General features: G+C 40.5%; 1 long non-coding RNA gene and 1 other non-coding gene across 2 annotated transcripts; both read right to left on the bottom strand.

Annotated features, from left to right (window-relative positions):
- Positions 1–612: 612 nt before the first annotated feature.
- Positions 613–3,388, bottom strand: LOC133474678 (uncharacterized). Its single transcript, XR_009787595.1, has 3 exons — positions 3,252–3,388; positions 1,093–1,200; positions 613–905 (listed from the first exon to the last, which is right to left on the bottom strand). It is a non-coding gene; the product is annotated as an uncharacterized LOC133474678 (long non-coding RNA).
- Positions 3,389–12,291: 8,903 nt separating this feature from the next.
- On the bottom strand, positions 12,292–12,364 carry trnar-ucg (transfer RNA arginine (anticodon UCG)). Its single transcript has one exon. It is a non-coding gene; the product is annotated as a tRNA-Arg (tRNA).
- Positions 12,365–18,618: the final 6,254 nt, after the last annotated feature.

The raw sequence follows: 18,618 nt of genomic DNA, 5'->3' as shown, positions 1-18,618 counted from the left end.
ATTTGGGGATTTTGAATGACATGGAGGACAAACAGTATAATATTCAAATCTTTGAATGAGTTAGTTTTTGTGGATAAAAGGACCAAAATGACTTCTTGCACTTAATGTTGGTTTGCTGTTGAATTGTCTTTTGCTCTGGGGGGAAGAAAAGAAAAAGAAAAAAACAGTACATGGTTTATTTGCTTCAAACTCTTTGCTGTTGAAGAGTGTGGATCTTTTATGCATGCATTTGTGCATGCACTATATTAAGATACTGTGATGTACATTGGTTCAATAAAAAACAGACATGCACATATTTTGTCATTTTTTAGCACGACTGTATGTTAAAAGTAAAACAAGAATCCTCAGTAATCCCACAGTCTGGAATTATACACAATACAAGAGAAAAGAGCAAAAGAAGAGCACAGCAATTGTCAGGATTCTATTAAAGTAGTCAAACATCAAGTAGTCAAGTATTGTACCTAAAGCAATGCACTTCGCAACAATGGAATCGGGTCAGTTGCAACAGTGTCAGTTTACTAGTTGAATTTTGCATGGTTGTGCTAATGCTAATATTGCACATCATTACACATGTATTTGTGTTGTACAAATAAGAGAATGTGTCATGGACAGCATGTCATGTGTTAGAAACGATGCTTTGGTTCATGAGTTGTCCCTCTCCTGTTGTCTGGAATATTGCATTTGCATCAGAACAAATTAATTTCATGTTACATTATTAAAACAAAACCAGCCCAATCAAGATTAAAAAACAAAAAACAATGTTTTTTTTAAATCTAACACCCCCCCAAAAAAATAACATTCGGCAATACATGTTTTGAATAGACAACAGGAATGAATTACAATCAAGAATTTGACCTCTGGGAGGACTGTGGCTATTAAACTGAAGATAAATGTGAAAATCAATCCTGTGAAAGATAAGAAGATAAGAGCAGACGTAAAAGGGGGTCACTGGTTCTGCTGACGTGATTTCTTAAGACATTTCATGCCATAGAAATGTGCTGTACAGAAAAGAAAAACAACACACACGCACACATGTACACACACACACTTGTGCTGAAAGTACCAAGAAGAGACAGGTGTGCTCACGCTTACCTGTAATTCACAAATTCATTTCGTAACATACATGACATTTGTTGTTCATGGTTACAGTCCTTAAGAAAGCACATAGTGTAGATCCCAAAACTCGTGATCTGAAATAAACTGAAACACAGTGGAACTTAAGTCCTAGTTGCTCATGCTTAGTGTTATATAGCTAAAGAGACACTTCATAAGTAAAAGGTACAAAAGAATGAGTACACGTGTACGCAGTCGTCTTCCTTGGTGAGTTTGTCACAGCATCATCATCCATTTATGCTTTTGATGCTAGCGCTTGTCCTCATTAAGGTCACAGCCTCGCACGTGAACTGGAGGCTATCCCGTCTGATTTGGCAGGGTGTGCCCTGGACTGGTCGCCAGTTAATCGTAGGACATATGGAAACAGACCAGACTCACATTTACATCTATGAACAATTTAGAATGAACCTAACGTGCATGTTTTTGGAATGTGAGAGGAGGCCAGAGTACCCAGAGAAAACCCCCATAAGGATGGGGAAAACAAGCAAACTCCACACAAGAAGGTCTGAGCTGAGATTCTCACGCCAAACATCACAAATTTGAGCCAGATTACTAGCTAATTACGAGGCCACCATTTCAATAGAAATTAACATTGAATGACATTTTGCACAGTGAAGCTGATAGTGATGGAAATAAAGTTAAAATATTAGTCATTTTTATTTTTTATTTTACATTGATGCCTGCACTAGCTGACTCTTTGTATCTGTTATAGTCTTCTTAGATGTTTCCTTTTTTCTTTAAATCCTGACTACAGACCAGCAAAACTTATTCCATTTCACTGTCCAGTCAAGTGTATTGCAATGACAGTAAATGTACTGTATCTTGTATCTTCTCTCATGGCTGAATGGAGCGATGAAGAGTTTTATCTCCTTGAGGAACAGGTCTGTTGAACAGTTAATCTACTGCTTTTGTCCACAATTACATAACTCAACTTGACAGGAGATTCAGCAAAAGTTCCACTGTCCCCATAGGACAATGTCTAGCTTTTCACTGTCACCTTCTGTAGCCTAAAGAGAAAATATATGTGCTCTTGAAAAGAAAATCTTCTGGATGAATTGCACTGACATTTGCTGGAAGCCCAGCTAAAACATCCGGACTCCCATCACAAGAAAAATGTTGGCATACACAAGTTCAAATCTTGTTCTAATAGTCAACCTGAGTCTTTTTCCAATGAAAATTAGCTTAGCATAGGCATAATTAACAGGGCAAACATTTCAACTGAGTTCCAAAGACATGGAGGAACTTTTTCTCCTTTTTCCTCCTTTAAATTGTGTGTATTCCGTCTACATGACCCACTTATAGACAGAGGTGTGGACTTGAGTCACATGACTTGAATTAAAAATTATTCCTCACAGAATCTTGGCTCCAGCGTTCCTGGATGAACAATATCGTGGTTGCATGGGTATGCATCATCTCCCTCTGACAAAAACACAAATGTTAGTTTAATTGCTGACTCTAAAGAGTCCACGTGCTTTGTCTTCTCGTGCCATTTGACCGACTGGCATCCAGTCCAGGATGTACCCCGCTTCTCGCCTAATGTCAGCTGGGATAGGAGCCAGCTCACTGTGACCCTAATGAGGAAAAGCACTGTAGAAAATGAATGGATGGATAGATGGATGTGAAAGCTGTCGCTGATTTCAACTTTCACCTCTACTTCATCATACTTTACCATTAAAATAGAAGTCCATTTCACTATCAGTCCACATGCACAATTTTACTTTAATTGTTGTGGCATTTCCAGAAATTACTTTCTTAAGGTTTCTGATTGGTTTAAATGGCTTTCAATGGGTCATAGCACCAAATTTGCTTTAAAGTGGCACTAAACAGGTCCACAAAATGTCATGTAAATTCAACACACCACAGTAATGTAAACAAGCCTGCCAAATTCGAATGAATAAGAAAAATAAAATTTAAAAAATCGCAAATGATATCAAATCAGGCCTCAAAACTCAAAGAATAAGGGCCAGCTCTCAGCTCTCAGACGCTGTGGGCGTGTTGAATGAATGCGCCAAAAGGAATCAAACATACTGAGGGGGTGATAGCTTATACAATGTAAAATCACGTTAGGAGGCTCAACTTCAAAATTGAATGGTTATTGTGGACTACAATTAGAAAAATAATTACACAAGTCAGCTTACCCTCGTTGTTGGTGACATAACGTCACAGCCGAACATGGCCATCTGCGTGTCTACAAAAAGTCAATCCAGTGCTTTTTTACTTTCTTCATTTTTTAGGGAGCTTAAAAACAACAGAAACAAAAGACTGATATCTACTTAGAGCCTCTTTAGAATTCCCATTTAATTGAGACACTCAATGTTTTGTGGAAATTTGTTAAGCAGCTAACTGAACAACCAACCAACAAACGGTATCTTAAATCTTCTCGATTTTACAGTCTTGTGGGAGATATATTTGAAAATCTACATGGATCTTGCTTTGTTATAGTTATGTCTTTTTGGCTCAATACTGAATCCTCTGCATTCCCAATTGGAACTAGGGTTATACTTTTCCACTTTTTCTGAATGTAGGTTGTGCAGTGTTAACTTTTTCTGTGTTCAAGAAGCCACACTGCAGGCCACCACAGAGTTGACATGAGTCTATGTTTCTGGAAAAATCCACTGTCCTCTCAGCAGTCCTCCTCCTAAATAACGCCCACAGAAATCTAAGCGCCTTTGGGAAGAAGAGCTGGTAAATCGGCTCTTGGGGGGGAAGGCTGCAGCCCTCTCAGGATTTACTGTCTTGTTGGAGAATGGAGTGGGAACACACTTCTGTCCAAGTGTCACCTTCTCTGTACACAGCGGGAGAGACAGGGAAATGAGGACAGAGCGGAAAGCTAAAGCTTTCTCTTCATCTTCTCTTCATCCGACTAGTATTTTTAATGATGGCAGGATTATTGGCATGAATGCAACTGAGCCCTAAGCGGTGAAGTCAGCAAAACAAAGTTGACAGTGCACACTGCACACAGCCCAATATCACTTACACATCTCTTTTTTGCTGACGAGTTTGAGAGTGACCACATGCATGACTCAGTCCTTATTAACGCTTTACATGTTCCTTTCTGGCATATTCTTTCAATGAGGAAGTTCAAGCCAATAAAGTAGTGTTGTAAAAACTACTTGTCTGATGCCCCCATCCCTACTGTTTACTTACTCATGAGAGATATTCATTCAAATTAGATATTTGACTTCATCTGATAGGTATTCACTGGCATTTGATTGTTTTATATGCATCTTTAACATACTAAGCAAACATATTGTCCTTTTTTCTTTTGAAACAAAGCATATTATCTTGTTTGGCAATGTAACAATTTTCCCACAGGATACAAGAGAAATAAAAATGATTTGTTTCAGGCATATTACTGACAGTGGAACAATTCACTTATCTAACCTCCGTGTAGACAGCGTGTGGTCTGACTGATTTACAGTCAGTGATGAACGCATGTGACTAATTGTCTGGCTCTATTTGTGACTGAGTGGCGAGTGGCGACCAGACAAGGAAAAGTGGTATAGAAAATGGATGGATACAGATCTTCCAGGGACAAACCATCATAAAACCTTTATGAACTGTACAAGGAATGTTTTAAGTAACATTTTAGCATTCTTAACCGTGTAAAAATGAACAAAGGGGATTGGGTTTACGGAAGCATATCTCATTCATGTAAAAAGAAGCAAACCCATATTAATAGTCAAAACAATAAGACAGTCTATCTTAACTTTGCTAAAAAGTGGCATTAAAGCTTTATTTTCCCCCAAAATGTTTACCTGTTTTTGCAGAAAAATGAAAATCAGGTTAAAAAAATAATAATTTCTTTTTTTTTTTTTTTTTTTTTTTTTGACCTCAAACTGAATACTTCCGCATCAATAATGTATAACTTAAAAGTATACTCTCAACTGAGAAGCAGGACATCCATTCATCCATTTCCTATAGTTCTTGATCTTATTATGGTTGCAAGTGAGGTCCCACACATTCACATGTTTGGGCAAGTTAGATTCTTCAATTAACCGAAGAAGAATGTTTTTGGGAGGGGGGAGGAAACTGGAGTAAAACCCACAGGAGCCAAAGGAGAAAATGCAAATTCAGACATGAAAACCATTATTTCACCGAAAAGTGCCAACATTTTGGCAAAAGAAGAATTCAAATAACACAGTACACTTAAAAGTATATCACTAGTGCATTGATATCAATAAACTACGTCATCTTACAAAATGTTATTTCAGAAAATACAATGCCTTATTTGGTGTTTATACCCATAGTATAGTAACCAACGTTAGCATGAGGTGTCCGGCCTGGTCCACTGGTACTATATACTGTTTAAATCCAAATGGTAAGCCGCAGTAGATTCCTACTGATTTAGATTTTAATTTTTTTTTAAAGTCAAGTTGCTGTAAATAGTGTTGCTGTAAATGTCAACAGCACAGACTTCTAGGAATGGGAGTTCACCCAACCAGTATACATGTGTTCTGTGGACTTGGACAAGGCATTCGACTCCGGGATGTATGGGGTACTGGACCCCATGATATGGGATGTCCGGTCCCTGTATGACAGGTGTCAGAGTTTGGTCCGCATTGCCGGCAGGCAGTTGAATATGTTTCCACTGGGGGTTGAACTCTGCCAAGGCTGCCCTTTGTCACCGATTCTGTTCATTACCTTCATGGACAGAATTTGTAAGCACAGCCGAGGAATGGAGGGTGTCCGGTTTGGCGACATCAGTATTACGTCTATGCTTTTTGCAGATGATGTTGTTCTGATGGCTGCATCAAGCCGCGATCCTCAGCACTCACTGGAGCGGTTCGCAGCCCAGTGTAAGGTGGGGGGCGTGAAAACCAGCACCTCCAAATCTGAGATCATCATCATCAGTCAGAAAAGAGTGGAGTGCCTTCTGCAGGTCGGGGAAGAGATCCTGCCCCAAGTGGATGAGTTCAAGTATCTCGGGGTCTTGTTCACGACTGAGGGAAGAATGGAGTGGGAGATGGACAGGCGGATTGGTCCAGCGTCTGCAATGATGCAGACTTAGTATCGCTTTGTCATGGTGAATAAGAAGCTGAGCCAAAAGGGAAAGCTCTCAATTTACCGATCTACGTTCCTACCCTCACCTATGGTCACAAGCTGTGGGTCGAAACAAAAAGATTACGGATACAACCGTCTGAGATGAGTTTCCTTCGCAGGGTGTCCAGGCTCTCCCTTAGAGATAGGGTGAGAAACTCAGTCATCCAGTAGGGGCTCAGAGTTGTGCCGCTGCTCCTCTGCATATAGAGGAGCAAGATAAGGTGGCTCGGGCATTTGGTGAGGATGTCCCCCAGGCGCCTCCCTGATGAGGTGTTCCAGCCACATCCCACCGGAAGGAGGCCCCAGGGACGACGCAGAACATGCTGGAGAGACTACGTCTTTTGGCTGGCCTGGGAGCTCCTCGGTATCGCCCTGGAAGAGCTGGACGAAGTAGCTGGGGAGAGGGAAGTCTGGGCTTCCCTGCTTAAGCTGCTGCCCCCATGACCCGACCTCGGATAAGTGGAAGTAAATGGATGGATAGATGGAGATTCAATCTTGAGTGAGGTAAGAAAATAGTTTAACACAAAGAGAGAACAGTGTGCACTGTGGCGTCTTTCAAAGAAGTTACAAAGTATAGATGTGGATGAAGCCAAAAACCCATAGAAGATGATGGAAAATATTTACTGTATGTTTGTGTAGAAATGACAAGACACATTTTTAGGTCCACATTCAAAGTGAAACATGGTGGTCATGAGGGTAAAAAACACAAGTCAGTAGTTAACAATGTCTGGTATTTTGTCACACTGTGTCAGTCTTATCCCACCCACCTCGGGCCATGAAGCACACGCACAGCAAATGTGTGACAAGCGTGACTAATGTAGCATCATTTGTTTGGAGGCAAAGCAACAGCCTGGTGTCAAGTCCATTGCAGTGCATTAACTGATCTAGCACTGACTGATTGAGAAAAACTTTCGGTTATCTATTGTATAAAAATTAATTGACGACTCTCAATTGCCCGTAGGTGTGAATGTGCGTGCAAATGGTTGTTTGTTTATATGTGCCCTGTGATTGGCTGGCAACCAGTTCAGGGTGTACCCCGCCTCCTGCCCGATGATGGCTGGGATGGGCTCCAGCACTCCCGCGACCCTAGTGAGGAAAAGCGGCTCAGAAAATGAATGGATGGATCATATCTCAAACCCATTGAGGGAAAATGGAGTGCCCAACTTAAGAGCAGAGGCGCTGTTGACTTGTTTGTGCTCTCAAAAAAGAAAACTATAATAATAATAACAATGTTATAATAATAATAATGGTAATAATAACAATATTATTATCATTATTACTATTAATTCGTTTAAAATAATAATAATAATGGTTTTTTTTGCAGCCGGTCAGTGAAGAATCATGGTTATTGTTTAAAAAAACTGATGAAATATGATGAAATTGTCTGTTATTTTAATGATTAATGATGATTTAATATTCAAGAACGACCCATCCATCCATTTTCCATACCGCTTATCCTCCTCGCGGGCGTGCTGGAGCCTATCCCAGCTATCTTTGGGTGAAAGGCGGGGTACACCCTGAACCGGTGGCTTGCCAAGCGCAGGGCACATATAAAGAAACAACCATTCGTGCTCACATTCACGGACAATTTTTTGCAATATATATATTGCATTGCTTCCTCCAAGTGGCTAAACAAGTCATTCGTAAACAAGTCTTCCACAGATGCAACCTCTCCAAGTACAGCTGTACAAGCTGAATAAATCTGCCCTCAGGTGTATTGTGTAACTCATTTATAACCCTGCATGTAAAAATAATTATGACATAATTTGAATGCATGAATAACAATGAATACAAATTAATACATAAATGAATACAACAAATATTTGTGTTTTGCCCTTTCGCAAAGCAAGGCATTGCCAAGCCTGTCTGTGCCCTATTTTATGGGCACTGTGCCTCTTCGCACACAAAGACGCAAAATAAAACACTTTTTGTTTGATATTGTTTGACGTAACCTTATTTTTCGCTGTTCTACAAATAATACACCCACTCACTCAATGACCCTGTAGTGCAGGATTACTAAAAATTTTGAATGCTGACGCCGTGAGGAAAAGCCGGCCTGCACGACAATACATTTGGAATTCAATTAGGCAAGACACATCTTGACCTTTCATGTTATTTCTCCACAGCACATAAGTAGGTTGTTATGATGCTCTATATAAATGTGGCCAAGGAGAAAAGAACTATGCATGCTTGCCTACAGTCGAAACTCCCAGGTGGAACACAATTTATTTTGAGACACTAGTGATCAACATCTTAATAATAATTTTCCCCATTGAAAATACTGAAAATAGAATCGGTTACAGGATCAAACTGTCTCAAAATTAAATAATTTATTAACTGTACAGGCAAAGTTTTGATTAATGTTTTAACGTTACTACCTGCCACACAGGTGTAAAAAGAACTTCGACAATGTTAATAGTGACAGGTACAAATGATAAAACACTCTGGCAGCTATTGACTATACATACTTTACAATACACCGTGTTGTAAGCCTTAATTTTTATACTGTTTTCCTGCTGAATTGGCACATCTGAAGTGTAACAGTCGACCTGCTAGTTGTTTGCATATCCATCAAAGCAGTATATTGCCGGTGTTACAGAAAAATCTGTAATCCGTCAGAACTGGCGTGTGTTTGAGAGTTGGACAGCAAAAGAGAAGAATACTTACGAAGAATACATTTTCTGAGCCGCTTCTCCTCACTTGGGTCGCGGGAGTGCTGGAGCCTATCCCAGCTGTCATCGGGCAGGAGGCGGGGTACACCCTGAACTGGTTGCCAGCCAATCGCAGGGCACATACAAACAAACAACCATTTGCACAAACATTCACACCTACGGGCAATTTAGACTCTTCAATTAACCTACCATGCATGTTTTTGGGATGTGGGAGGAAACTGGAGTGCCCGAAGAAAACCCACGCTGTCATGGTCTGTGTTTTGGTTTGGGTTGTGTTTAGTTTTGTTCCATGTTTTCCTGTGTTCCATGTTTGTCGTGTGCTCATTAGGTTGTTGTGTCCACCTGTTCTCGTCTACTTTGTCTCGACCAATCAGCTCTCTCCAGCCACTCGTGTCTTGTCCAGGTGTTCCTCGTTGTCTCGTCAATTTGTTTGTATTTAGTTCCCTGGTTTCTTTCCTTTCTTGTCGGTTCATTGTCGTTGTCACATGTCTTGCCATGTCATAGTCGCCAGTTGTTTTTATCATTGTGATTAAATATTATTATTTTGAGATTCCCGCACTCCTGCCTTCCCTCCCTCCTTCCCTGCAATTGGGTCCACCATGTTCTTGCCTTGCGTTCCTCGCCTTCACCCTAGCCATGTACGTGACACACGCAGGCACGGGCTAAATACATATACATACAAATATGTTTGAAGTGCTGAAAACATGCAAAGACTTAGAGGACAACAATATAATGCTGAATTGTTGAAATATAGCTTAAGCATCTTTTTCACAGTTTGAATTTTCCTGATTTTGTGGGCGGGGCTAAAACACAACCCCGTAGTCTCACGCGGGTTCCCTCCCCCACAAAAGAAGGACAAAGTTGTTTCATTTGGTTATGCTGCCCAGTTATGAGTTAGCTGTGCTTAGCTTCCATTAACAAGGCCCATTTACCACTCCAGCTTGCAGTTAACAAGCTAACGATGGCTACACCCCGAAAATGTGTCTTTGCTGGATGCCTCAATTTACAGAACAGCTCGGTGACGTTATTTAACCTCCCAAAAAATGAGGGTATAAAAAAGCGATGGGCTGACTTTTTGAAGACATGCAGATGGCGAGCTGAACATCAACAGCACCAGCCAACTCTGCAGTGCGCATTTTGTAAACTTTCACCAGAGACATGGCTTCATGGGTAACTTGATACTAATGACTGGGGTCGTGCCAATTATCTAACGACCCGGGCTTCCTCCTCCCGTCCCGCTGTCGTCCAATGCTGTGTTCGGCTGTGACATTATCTCACTAACAACGAGTGTAAGTTCACGTGTGTGCTTATTTTTCTGATTATAGTCCATAACCATTCAGTTTTGGAGTTGAGCCTCCTAATGTGATTTTACATCGTATAAGCTATCACCCTCTCAGTATGTTTGATTCCTTTTGGCACATCCATTCGACACGCCCACAGTGTCTGAGAGCTGAGAGTTGGCTCTTATTCTTCAAGTTTTGATGCCGGATTTTATATACTTAGCAATTTTTTTTATTGATTCCAAATTTGGCAGGCTTGTTAACATTACTCTTCTGTGTGGTGTGTCGAATTTACATGACATTTTTTGAGCCTGTTGAGTGCCACTTTAAACTTCAGACTGCACCCCACCCCTACACACAGAGGCAGCAAATGCCAGATGGCTGCTTTAAAAGGCACTTTTTATTACATATTTTTCTCAAACACTTTGGCCAAATACCAATTTCTTCATGATTGTGTTTGTAATTTCTTGCTTCATCAGCAAACCTGTCATCAGCAGCCTCTTACTTTTCCCACTTCGCATCTGTCTCTCAATCTATTGCTCTTGGTCAGGGTTTTTGTTCTATCTCTGTATCCAGGGAGATGTATTGACACGCAAAGCTACGGTCTGTCATATCAATAATTCACACGGTAACTGTGCAAATGGAGCATCAGAACAATGCGTCGACGCACATCTTCAGTGTAACTACCGTGTTATCAAATCAATTTGCCACTGGATTTCTTTAAGATCAATAAACGCAGTCTGTCTGCATCTGTGAACTGTCTCTCCGACCCTTAATCTGGCAAACAAAAGAGCAACTTATTTATTTCAAGTATTTCATTGTGACAGACATCCACTCACTCTGGATTCCACTCTTAGCATGTTTTACTAAAAAAAAAAGTCTAAGGGAAAAATGAATAACACCAGTGGGTGCGGCATCCATTTAGATTAGGGGACAACAACCTTTTGTGGGCTACATTTAAATTTGAAAAAAGACAGATTGGCCAGGTCTTTCATAGACATAGTTAAAAACATACTAAAATGTGTTTGTTAAATATTTAAAATAGTCTATTTTGACAATAAAATGATAACTCATTCCTTTTATTTAATTGCATAATTCATAAGAATTGAATTATAATTAATTCACCAATTAATAAATGAAATGTTTCCTTGACTATTTTTATTCATCCCTTAAGTAGTAATACAAAAAATCGAGTATTGACAGTAATTATCTTAATATGTAACTATCTATCCACTACTGTTCACACATTCCTTAACTACTATGCTCCATTGAACTCCATTCATAAGCAAAACAACAGAAGCACATAAACAGTTTCGCAAATGGAGTCTCCCCGCATGTTGTAGGCAGGTTCCCTGCGCAGTATTTAAGATGGTCATACGAGAAAGTATGAAAGTATTATAACAGATAAATTTTCATTTTGGCATTGTTGTCTTGACTGAACTTTAATTGACAAATGAGGCATGTCTCCATCTGGTGGCAAAACGGGTGTAAAACTGCAACTTTTGTTTATTTACTGCATTTAGTCTTGTCTAAGTATAGGTTAGTGTTTTACATAGTTGTTTTTTTTTTTTAATGTAAACACAAGTATGACGTGCAAGCCTGCAATAATTTGTATCTGCACGACAATGACAATAAAGGCATTCTTTCCAATTAAAACGATAAAACGATAAAAACGTGATAGCATCACGTGGTAGGTAGGCGAGGGGCCAAGCGTCATATTAAAGCGTCCGCTCTGTTTTTGTAGTGTAGATTTCCAGCCTGGGGTGCGACAGAAGCCACGCACCACAGCGTAATAAGAATGTGCATAGTCACTTGTAATCAAAGTCAAGGGAGACTGTTTTATTGTTTTTACATTTTAATATTAACGTGTTTTTTTTATAAACTTACAAAATTAAAAAGACGCTATCTGAACACTCAATGAATCTTACGACAGCAGCATTTTGTATTCCCCTTTTATTCCCTGAGAGGAATTATTTATTTTTATTCAAAATCTAAACAAATCATAGGTCAATTGGTGCTATGTAAAGAATTGTTGCTAATTTGAAGCTTGACTACATCCATATTTAATATAAAATTATTTTGTGTTCTCCATGTACAACAGCAGTGACACGCTTGTAACATGGCAACATGTGTTCCAGCCTCCACAAACAAATTCTCTGTCACTCTTAGCCGCCACCAAAAGGTGACCACGAAGGGACTCGAACCCTCAATCTTCTGATCCGAAGTCAGACGCCTTATCCATTAGGCCACGCAGCCTACATACAGTACAATCTAACCTGTAACATGGTAATATGTGCTCCAGGCTATAACCCATAAACGTACTTTATGGCTTTTGGTTAATGGCATATTTTATTTTGAAAGCCACTTCCTTTTCAACTCATACAAAGACACGCACACATAAACGTCATAAAATGTCTGCAGGTCAAATAAACTCGGATAAACATGTCAAATCTATTCACATACCATCCTCAAATGCATTCAGAAAATATACTCAAATCCTTTCACATATCCGTCACAAATGCTCGCACACATTCTTGTGAAAAAAAAAAATTCTTGGGAGATTTATTTTAAAATAGATTGGTCAATACATGTTTGAGGAAACCAGAGTAACGGGGGGAAACCCAAGCAGGCACGTGGGGAACATGCAAACTCCACACAGGTGAGGTCAGATTTGAACCCAGGTCCTCAGAACATTTTAATTTCCTTTACCTGCAGGTAGAATGTCCCACCACTTTTGTCTATATATAAAGCATCTGCTTGTAGCTACTATGCGATGTCACTGAAAATATTGATTTGTGTTACATTCCACAACTCCATAGCAATGACAGACAATGAGAAAAGGCTTTCAAACCAGCAGGCACTCGAGATGGAGTCGGCCCTACAGTCCAATAGCTTAAGGAAAGAGGTAGGTTCCCTCAGTCCAGCTACGACATCAACTCTTTTTTCACCAACGGTGAGGGATCCCGTCAAGCTGAAGAAGGAGTCCTATCGGGCTTTTTTGGCCTGTGGGACTCCTTAGGCAGCTGATGGGTAACGGCTAGCCAAGCGGAATGCAGCTTTGGTGGTCGCTGAAGCAAAAACACAGGCGTGGGAGGAGTTCGGTGAGGACATGGAGAAAGACTTCCAGAAGGCTTCGAGGAAATTCTGGTCCACCATCCGGCGTCTCAGGTGAGGGAAGCAATGCACCATCAAGACTGTGTATAGTGGTGATTGGGTGCTGCTTACCTCGACTCGGGACGTTGTGAGTCAGTGGGGAGAATACTTCGAAGACCTCCTCAATTCCACCGACACACCTTCCCACGAGGAAGCAGAGTCTTGGGTCTCTGAGGCGGACTCCCCTTTCTCTGGGGTTGAGGGCACCGAGGTGGTTAAAAAGCTGGAAAAGGTGGATGAGATTCGCCCGGAGATCCTAATGGCTCTGGATGTTGTGGGGCTGTCCTTGTTGACACGCCTCTGCAACATCGGGGACAGTCCCTCTGGATTGGCAAACTGGGGTGGTGGTCCCCCTTTTTAAGAAGGGGGACAACAGGGTGTGTTCCAACTACAGGGGGCTCACACTCCTCAGCCTTCCTGGTAAGAATCAGATTCAGGAGGAGCAGTGTGGTTTTTGTCCTGGCCGTGGAACAGTGGACCAGCTCTACACCCTCGACAGGGTCCTCAAGGGTGCATGGGAGTTCGCCAAACCAGTCTACATGTGTTTTGTGGACTTGGAGAAGGCATTCAACCAAACATAGTGTAGTTACTTGAACTAAAGCAGTCATGTAGTGTCTGTGTGTGAGTGACAAAATAGTGTCTATTGCAGCAGAAAAAGCCTTAACGTCACTCACCAACACCATTGCCATCCCAGATTAAGAGAACGAAGGGAGAAGCAGGAGGCTCAAGGGCATGGTCAGTTACAAGGAGCCATCCCTGAATAGGTGAGCGCCCCATTGTCCATTTGTGTAAAAAGATGAAACAAATACTGTAATCTCTAGTTTATCGCGACAGTTTAAACCTGTATGTTGGTTGCATGCCGTAGAGAGGGTAAGAGTACGTCCTACAACTGAATGGTCGCTGGTTCATATCCCCGCCCAAGCGCATTATGTCATTGTGTCACTGGGCAAGACACTTAACCCACATTGCCCATGAATGAATATGGTTGGATGTTTGGTGGTGGTGGGAGGGGCCATAGGTGCAGAATGGCAGCCATGCTTCTGTCAGACTGCCCCAGGGCAGCTGTGGCTGCACAAGTAGCTTACCACCACTAGGTGTGACTGTGGAGTGAATGAATAATTTGTGCAATTGTGAAGTGTCTTTGAGTCCTTAGAAAAGCGCTATATAAGTGTAATGTATTGTTATTAACTTCCCGAGACTTTTAATATTCCCCACACTCCTATAAACCACTAACCTCTACCATACTCTTATAAACACTTTCTATACTCTTAACCTTTGGATGCATGAGTGACTGGACCCTACACTTATCCATAAGTGGGTCCAAAATAACCCATATCTGAATCAATGCGTTATATGCCATTTTGACAAAAAATAAATAAATAATAATAATAATCACCATTTTTATTACATTGGGTATTACATCTTAGTCCACAAAAGTCTGTTTTCATGTTTGAAGTGTTTTTATTTTTAAGTTTTTTAACCTTTGTAACATGGTCTGTAGGATTGTGTAATTACATTTTCAGATGGACGGCTAACGCCTCCACCTGGACTATAGTTCATTGTTTGATATTTCTGATTCAGAGTCCAATCCCTTCACTGACCCTGTAAATAGTATCTGAAGGACCATTTACTTTGCATATCTAGCAGCCCAAACATACTTGCAATATCCCAGTTATGTATTACATACTGTATGACAAGTTTTCATTACAGATTTTAGCAAGAATAATGGAAGCTGATACACAACATTTGCTTACGCGGGCTATATAAAATGATGTGGCAGGCCTAATCTGGCTCCCGGGCCTTGAGTTTGACACCTGTGACATAACGTAATGTTAGCTAGCTTGCTAGCTGTTTTTACCTAACTGTAAACTTGCTGATTGTGTTGAATTGATACCCAATCACACATATTCTTCCACACAGTAGTCATGAATGCAATGTAAAAACAGTTTTACGCCTAGATTGAAGATAATACTTAGACGTATTGTTTTTTGCAAGTAAAACAGGTGGTGTAAGAGGTGATACATCTGAAACAGTCTGTGTGTTCAACTTAAAGTATTTGCTCACCTGCCTTGACTCAGATATTAATTTAAGTGACATCCCATTCTTAATCCATAGGGTTTAATATGACATCGGTCCACCCTGTGCAATTATAACATCTTAAACTCTTCTGCAAATGCTTTTCACAAGGTTTAGGAGTGCATTTGTGGGACTATATGACCATTTTCCCAGAAGCGCATTCGTGAGGTTACACACTGATGTTGGACAAGAAGGCCTGGCTCTCAGTCGCCGTTCAAATGCATCCAAAAGTTTTCTCTAGGGTTGAGGTTTCATTCTTGTCTTTATGAACCTTGATTTGTGCACTGCTGCGCAGTCATATTGGAACAGGAAGGGGGCCATCTCCAAACTGTTCCCACAAAGGTGGAAATTTCCAAAATATTAGCCCCTGAGCTCCAGTGAAAGGAACTCTGAATGCTTCAGCATACCAAGATATTTTGGACAGTCAAACAGGTTGGGGATTACCCTTTCCTGTTCAAACATGTCTGTGCACCATTGCACAAACCAAGGTCCATAAAGACATGAATGAGAGATTTTGGTATGGATGAACTTGACTGGCCTACACAGAGTCCTGCCCTCAACCCGATAGAACACCTTTGGCTTGATTTCGAGTTTTCCAGTTCCAATATCAGTGTGTGACCTCATAAATATGCTCCGAGAAGAATGGGCAAAAAGTCACATAAACTTACTCCTAAACCTTGTTGAAATCCTTCCCACAAGAGTAGCTGTTATAGCTGCACATGGCAGACCACCAGCAAATTAAACATATGGTTTTAGAATGGGATGTCACTTAAAATCATATGTGTGTCAAGGCAGATGAGCGAATACTTTTGGCAATATAGTGTACAGTGTATTCCTGACAGTCACAGTTGATTAGAATAAAGGTTTTCCATCAAATTCCATCGGAAATGAATGCGGGTCATTTTTGTTCCATCCATCCATCTTCTTTAGGCTGCTGGAGCCTATCCCAGCTATCTTCGGGTGCGAGGCGGGGTACACCCTGAACCGGTCGCCAACCAATCGCAGGGCACACATAGAAACAAACAACCATTCACACTCACATTCACCCCTATGGGCACTTTAGTGTCTTCAATCAACCTACCACGCATGTTTTTGGGATGTGGGAGGAAACCGGAGTACCTGAAGAAAACCCTTGCAGGCACGCGGAGAACATGCAAACTCCACACAGGCGGGGCCGGGATCTGAACCCCGGTCCCCAGAACTGTGAGACAGATGTGCTAACGAGTCGTCCACCGTGCCGGCATACACTATATCCATTTTATTAATTGTAATATGTGTTTTAATGATTTACTTATTTTTGTTTGTTTGTTTTCAGCTATCAAGTGTTTATTTTACCACAAAAGAAATTACAGCATACACTCCAAATCCTGCGATATGCCAAATTATGTGCAATATGAATATTTAAAAAAAAGGTGAATCATATAGCTAGAGAACATTGCACTCACTTTTTGTTTTTCAGCAGAAAAATGCAGCGTAGTGACAAATTCACAGACTCCATGTTCCTGAACTCTCCAGTCTTTAAAGGCAGCAAGAAAAATATTTTTTTGTAATATAGGTACATCTCAATAAATTAGAATATAATTGAAAAGTTTTTCTTCTGCACTCATAGATGAGTAAACACTGAAGTACTTTTCAGAGGGCAAATTCCAGCCTAATTTCTACATTAAAAATCACTTTATTTCTTGAATTAATTCACTTGTTCGTTTGACGTTATATTTTAGTTTCTCAACATGGGGAATTGTTTTTTATTTGGTATGTGCTATAATCATCAAAATAATACATATTTTAAATATGAAATACCATAATATCTCGTGAATAATGCGCACCCATGTAAAATACGCACCCCAAAAGTTGACCTCAAAACCCTTCTGCCTATGTATAATGCATTTTTACAATGCATGATTTTACTTCTACCCATATGATCAAAATGAAGTATTTTTTCAAAGAATTATTTTGAAGTTAAGCACTTTATTTGAACATGTAATACTTTATTTACTTCCTCTTATTTGGAAATTACTTTTATTAAGTAAATGTGAAAACACACAGTTGTGCTCATATGTTTGATTACCCAGGCATAATTTGTAAGTTGGGTACAATTCTTTAAAGAAAACATGAAGTGCTAGGTGAAATACATTTAATTTTAGTTTAATGGGATTCAAATTAAACTGTCAAGCATTTCAGAAAAGCATTAGCATTAAACAAAACATAACCATAAAGAAATGAATGATGGTTGTTGTTCATCTATTCATCCATCCATCCATTTTCTGAGCCGCTTCTCACTAGGGTCGCGGGCGTGCTGGAGCCTATCCCAGCTGTCATCGGGCATGAGGCGGGGTACGCCCTGGACTGGTTGCCAGTCAATCGCAGGGCACATAGAAACTAACAACCATTCGCACTCACAGTCATGCCTACGGGCAATTTAGAGTCTCCAATTCATGCATGTTTTTGGGATGTGGGAGGAAACCGGAGTGCCTGGAGAAAACCCACGCAGGCACGGGGAGAACATGCAAACTCCACACAGGCGGGGCCAGGGATTGAACCCTGGTCCTCAGAACTGTGAGGCTGATGCTCTAACCAGTCGTCCACCGTGCCGCCTGGTTGTTGTTCAATCATATTTTAAAAAATATATATATATATATTACACAAATTCTGCCAGGGTATGTAAACTTATGAGCACAACTGTATGTACAGTATATGCAGTCATACGTACCCCTGTTATATTGGAATGAAAGTGTAGGCTACACCTTTTTCATAGCCTCTAGGTTGCGGCATATTAGAATGAAAGTGTACACCTTTCTCATAACCTCTAGGTGGCGGTGACATTGGAATGAAAGTGTACAGCTCTTTCATAACCTCTGGATGGCGGCATACATTTATAAAATGGGATTTTTTTTCCCCCATGGTCCTATATACATATGTATAATGCACACTATTGACTTTTGAAAACATTTTTTGGGGGGGAAATGCGCATTATACCCAAGATATTACGGTACTTCACTCTGAGTGTGTGCAGTCTGCAGTTCATCTCTATAATTTCACTTTTTGAATTGAACTACCTAATAAAAGATTTACACTATTCATGTGTGAGCATAATCGACATGTGTGTGAGCATGATAGACATGAACTCGTGAAGGCCAGGGATGTGTGCGAGAATGTGATTGAGGTGCTCGGGTGAACGCATTTGAGTATTGTTAATGAGAGAGTTTGAGTAGTCCTTATGAGAGCAAGACTCCTGCGTATGAGAATGTTTGAGTAGTCCTTATGAGAGCCTTTCAGTAGTT

The sequence above is a fragment of the Phyllopteryx taeniolatus genome, chromosome 1, assembly GCF_024500385.1.
Source record: "Phyllopteryx taeniolatus isolate TA_2022b chromosome 1, UOR_Ptae_1.2, whole genome shotgun sequence".
NCBI lineage: Eukaryota > Metazoa > Chordata > Actinopteri > Syngnathiformes > Syngnathidae > Phyllopteryx > Phyllopteryx taeniolatus.
Note: the sequence above shows the minus strand (reverse complement) of the source record. Positions and strands in the feature narration are given on the sequence as shown.